Source organism: Cryptomeria japonica, chromosome 10 (assembly GCF_030272615.1).
Source record: "Cryptomeria japonica chromosome 10, Sugi_1.0, whole genome shotgun sequence".
In the NCBI taxonomy this organism is placed as follows: Eukaryota; Viridiplantae; Streptophyta; class Pinopsida; order Cupressales; family Cupressaceae; genus Cryptomeria; species Cryptomeria japonica.
This window is the reverse complement of record NC_081414.1, coordinates 760965273-760971335: the sequence shown is the minus strand read 5'-3', so window position 1 is coordinate 760971335 and position 6063 is coordinate 760965273.

Genomic DNA, 6063 nt, shown 5'->3' with positions numbered 1-6063 from the left:
TTTTTAGTGGGCCATATGGTGTACCTATGGATGAAGGCCAAATTTGGCCATGTGTCCACTCCCTAGGACTTGTTTAACCCCCCCAAAAAGTGAGTTTCCCAAGTTGGCCGAATTTCATCTTTAGGAGAGCCTTCCTTGGTCAGATAACCTTCTTGGTATGTGTCATTCCTTTTCCCCATTCCATTTCCCTTTTTGAGGTGCCTTGGTTAGGGAGTGTGTAAGGCTTTGGGAAGACCAACCAATGTGAGCTCTCACTCTATCCAAGAGGTTGGAAAGAGTGAGAGAAGCCTTCGTAGGCAAGGGATTGAGACTTAGGAAGTTAATCACCCAATCTCCATCTTTGGAGACTAGTTCTTGAAATTTTGGAAGCAAGTTTAGGATAGAATTTTTGGCTAAGTGTTGAAGGAAAGAAGTGTGGATTTGGGCTTCTCTTCTCCAAACTATCCCTTGTAAACCCTTGGTAGATTCAAGGTTGGTTCAATCTTTTTCCTTGTATGTTACAATTTTGCTTTGAAAGATTGCTTGAATGTAGTTTGTTTTCTTCCTTTGTGTTTAATTTGTGAAGAAATATATGTGAGCTTTCACTTGTTTTGGTTATGCATTTTATTTATGTTTTGGGAGTATCCAAGGCCATCTCACCCTTGGGAGGGTAGAGTGGACTTGAGAGGGTGCAAGGTTGTTTGATAGCCTTAGAGTGAGAGACTCTCTTTAAGAGAGTGATGTCAAGGGTTTGTTTATGTGACCCTTGCTGCATAGTTTTGTTTATGCATTTGGGGGTCATAAGGGGAGATATTATGGAATGTATGCCTTGGGGGTCATAAGGATGTTGGGTCAAGTTGGACTTGTGATTTGTTCTTGGTTGGCATGAGATGGCTTGTGATCTACTATTTTGCAGTTTCTCCTCAAGGTACTTAGTCCACTTCCATCCATGTAAAAATCGCATTATGTGATGATGTTTAGCCTTGGAAGGGGAATGCGTTTGTTGTGAGTTTTCCATGCTTGTTTGTGTATTGCTTGAGTGTAACCCGTCTAGGTCTTGGTTCTCCAAGCTCGAGGGTGGCTTCTAGTAAGCCTAGGTTGGGAGGTGAGCCTCCACGGTCACAACCTAAAAGATTTTATTGCAAGTTGCTTTGGGAAAAGACTTGGAAGGGAAAGCTTGGATATGGTCTTGCTGATTTTATTTTAGTTGTAGAAAAAAAGAGGATATGATATTTTTTTTTAAGTTGCAAAGGAAAGAAAGAAAAAGAAAGAGTCTTCTTTGGTATTTATATTGCAAAAAAAAAAGAGGAACTGTATTATTGACTAAGTTTACCTTGTAATAAGTTGTATTGTATTTGATGTATTGATCATTTAAATAAATGAGTGCATTTGATTAATTCTGTTTTGTATGAGTTGCAAAAAAAAAGATGTTTTAATTCTGTTTTAAAAATTAATACATAAAGGAATGAGGTGTTTTATTTTGTTTTAAAACAGTAATGCTTTTTACCTTGTTGTTAATAATGGATTTTTAGGTAATATTAGTTGTAGCTGTCTATAAAATTATTCTGCTACTTTTTACATATTCTGTCATTTCTATTCTGTAAAAACAGTAAAAATTACTCATTCTGTAGATTAATAAAACTGTCATATTTTACATTCTATAAAATCTGAAAATAAATCTTTATATATATATATATATATATATATATATATATGTTTGCATGCTGCGCTTTGAATTAAAACAGTTGCATTTGATTAAAATATGGGTAAACTGGAAATTTAAGAAATAAATCTTTCTTTAGTACTCTGGTTATTTTTTTTCCAGAATCATGCATGTAATTCTAAGATATTATATATATATATATATATATATATATATATATATATATATAAATATTTATCTCTATATATAGTCAAATATAAATATTTATCTATATATATATATATTTATATATACACATATATATATCTAAATATTTATCTAAATATATTTTATAAACAAAAAAAAGAAATTTAAATTAAAAAAAATTTTGAAAGCAAAGTATGGGGGAACAGACCCTCCCCTCTGCCCCCACGTGCATGTAGGGCGGCTCGGGACCCCTATGTGGGCCAAATCCCACAAGGGCGCCTGCGGTGCCACTGTGGGCCACGACCCACAGGGGCGGCTTCGGCTGCTACTACGGGCTGCGACCCGCAGGGGCGCCTGCGGCGCCACTGCGAGTGGCAACCCCTAATGGTGGCCTCGATCGCCATTATGGGTGGCCACTGCAGTGCTTGTCGCTATCCCATCTCTTGGCAGATTTCCCGTGCTATCCACCGCCTCCTCCTTTGCATGGCGGCCATTCCCTTGCTCGACCTCCTCCGCCATCGCGAACTCTACACACACACAAAAAAAACCTAGGAAAAAAAAAGATAAGATAGTATTAAGTTGATAAAATATGCAACCCTAACCCAATTTCGGGTTAGGGTTAGCATCTAAATAAAAGAAAAAGAAATTGGATATGCAACCCTAGCCCACATTCAGGTTAGGGTTAGCATTTAGGGATTTTAAAAATATTAGGTTGTTTTTAAATTATAGTAGCAGAATAATTCAACCCTATTTAGTGTTTTAGATTTAAAATATTAATTAAAGAGGGGGAATTATTTTTAAAGTTAAAAAAAAAAGAATTTCCCTCCCATTTAATTATACCCATATGTAGAATTTAATTATAACTCCTTATTAGACTAAGGTGAAGATTAATTTATTTTAATATAGTCTTTTTATCAACACATAATTTCAAATTGAGAATTAATTTTATATGGCTATATCTATAGAATAATTGATTTAATTTTATTAACTAGGGTTATTGTATAGTTATTTTTCATTTTTAATTATATATGGACGTTAGGTTAAATTTAATTTGGGGGAAATTATTAATGAATATTATTAATTCTTTTATGCGAAATCTAGCCTATGTGGTCAGTATTGGCCAAGAATTTAATAGTAAAAAATTTGGAGGTTTAGGGGATTTAAAATTGACTTTAATATAAATTATATTTATTTGGCAATTATCATTATTGAATTAGTTAACCTTATTGGTTATATTTAAAAGGTGAATTTGCGTACGTTCAATTAATTAATTTCAATTTAAGATAACATTATCATTATTTTAATTAGCCTGGAATATTTTAAATGCAATCGAGATATTTAAATATCTTTCGACTTTAATTAGCGAAAATTTAATCATGTTGATTAAATTAATTAATTAAGTTGCAATGACCCTCTTAGGGAATAATTAGTCTTCACTAATTATTGTCGTTATATTGATTGAGTTAATTATTTCAACTTTAGTAAACGATTCTATTTACACCTTAGTTAAGACAAAAATTATTTTATTTGATTTTAATGTAGATTTTTTTAATGAGTTTATGTTGTCAAATTTTTTTTTGTTGTTCCATTTTTGCCCTGAAGTTTGGGCATGACAGATGGGTTTAGATATTGGGGAGAAAGGAGAGATTGATATGAGGAGAGAGGGAGACAGAGAGTGATAAGAAGAGAAATAGGTCTAAAGATCGAGAGAGACAAAGAGAGTGAAATATATAGAGAAAGAAGAATGATAATAGGAGCTTAGTAATTACTGAAATTTGACTAAATCCAAAAAATTATAAGGTCTAGAGCCTGGGGAGAAAGGATAGAGTGATATAGAGAGATGTACAAATGGAAGAAAAGGAGAGAGAAAGGGAAATAGATAGGCATAGATCTTGGGAAGACAAAGAGAATGAGATAGAGAGATACTAAGAGAACAATGATAGAAGCCCACAGATTACTAAAATTTGACTGTCTGAAAAATTATAAGATCTCCTAAAATCTAGAATTTGTATTATGACTCCTAGAGATCTAAAACCACTCTCAAACATCTTACCATTATATACATAAAAGATAACTTATAATTAATTGTTATATTTTATGTATATACCTCGATGAAAAAAACTAAGGGAAGGCCAAAAGAATTAGCATCTAAGGCTATGTTATTTTTCTAGCTTAATGTGTACAAAACACCTACGTGTTTTGCTTGCTAACCATAACACGTATGCATTATAATGTGTGTGTTTTTTTCCCCATAAAATCATGTACATGTTTTTTTCAAATAATGCACATGGGTTCTTAATTAAGATAACATGTATGTGTTGTGCCTTGTACTTAGCCTTGGATGACAAGCATTAGGCTTGGGAGCTTCATTTCCCTTCTTTTTTACATCTAAATAATTAGGGATGTCAAGGAAAAGAATAGGTAAGAAAACTGAGAAACAAAAGAGGGAGGATGAATCCATCGAGAAGGGTCTAATGAGTATGTCTAAATTCTTGAAATTATCCAAGGGAGCCAAGACCTCCCTTGGAGGGAGATGAGGCTCCTTACATGGAATGTCAAGGGCCTCCTAGCCTCTAATAAGAAGCACTTGTTTAAGTGTTATTTGATAAAAGAAGATGTAGACATCATTCTTCTACAAGAAATTAAATTTGATAAGGAGTTTGGGAATTTTTTTTTTATCAAAAACTGTAAAAGATGGGAGGGGATCTTCCAAGATGCCAGTGGCCAATTTGAGGGGTTGGGTGTGTTCTAGAATTCTAACTTGTTTCATTTATCCTTCCTGGATGTTGGCAAGAATTGGATGATTTGTAAGGTTCTATACCATGCTACTAGGTTAATATTTGATATCTTTAATATATATGGGCCCACCAAAACCGAGGAGAAAGCTTGACTTTGGAGATTCTTAAAAGATAAAATTGAGGATATAGGTGAAAATAAAATCATTGTTAAAGTAGACTTTAATGCTATCCTCAATTCCAAGGAGAAAAGTGGTGGTATCCTTAAATCTAGTAGGATTATGTTTGATTTTGGAGAGTTTGTTTATGCCAATTAACTTTTTGACATTGTGCCGAATAACGGTGTGTTCACATCGACAAATAGGAGAGAAAGTTTTACCAATAACGCTGAAAGATTAGATCGCTTCTTCTAGGGGAGATATTGGTTGGATAATGATTTTTCATTTTTCGTCTTCAATTCTTCCTTACTCTACATTAGATCATTTTCTAGTGATTTTGTAGATTGAATTATCCGTTAAACCTAGTAAGGGATATTTCAGATACCAAACAATGTGGTGGAGAGGCTTCTTTGATCAAAAAATTGGAAAATTGGTGGAGGGAGAGTAATATTTTTAGAGGTTTGATGAGCTTTTGTTTTATGCGAAGACTCAATTTTATCAAGAATAAGTTGAAGGTGTGGAACAAGGAATTCTTAAAGAATATTTTTTAGGATAAATTTCTTGTGGAGGCTGAGCTCAGTGTCTTGAATGATAAAATTATAAAAAAGGGGTGTTTTTAGAAGATTTCAGAAAAGAAAAAGAACTCAAAGAAAATTTGTCCAAAATATTGGCCAAAGAGGAAATTTTTTGGAAGGACAAAGTGAGGGAGAATTGGTTAAAGAATAGCGACTCCAATTCCAAAATTTTTAATGTATCTGTTAAATCAAGAATAATGAGTAATATAATTGATAGGATTAAAAAGGAGGATGGTGATTGGTGTCTAGACACGAAGCAGATAGGGGAAGAAGTTGGCCATTTTTTTCAATCAATTCTATGCAACTCGCAACAACCAAATTCACAAGAGGGGTGAAATGATTGGAACATTAGCCAAGTTGGTTTCAGAAGTAGATAATAGGATGTGCGAAGCCTTTTTCATGGAAGAAGTTAGAAGGGTTGCTTTCCAATTACACCTAGACAAGGTGCCTTAGCCTGACAATTTTCTAGCTCAATTTTACCACTTATTTTGGGACTTTTGTGGGAAGGATATCTTCAGATTAGTTGAAGACATAAAAAAAGGTAGAACATGATGGTCATTTTGATTCAAAAAAAAGGAGGTCTGCGAAACTATGGTAGATTACAGGCCCATCTGCCTTTGTAACACAATCTACAAATTTTTGTCAAAGGTTGTGGATAATAGATTGAAAAAGATGCTACCGAAACTCATCTTAGAGGAGAAAAATGTGGTAAAAGCACAAAACTATGTGACCTTTCAGGCCAACTTATCAGCACAAGTGAATTTAAG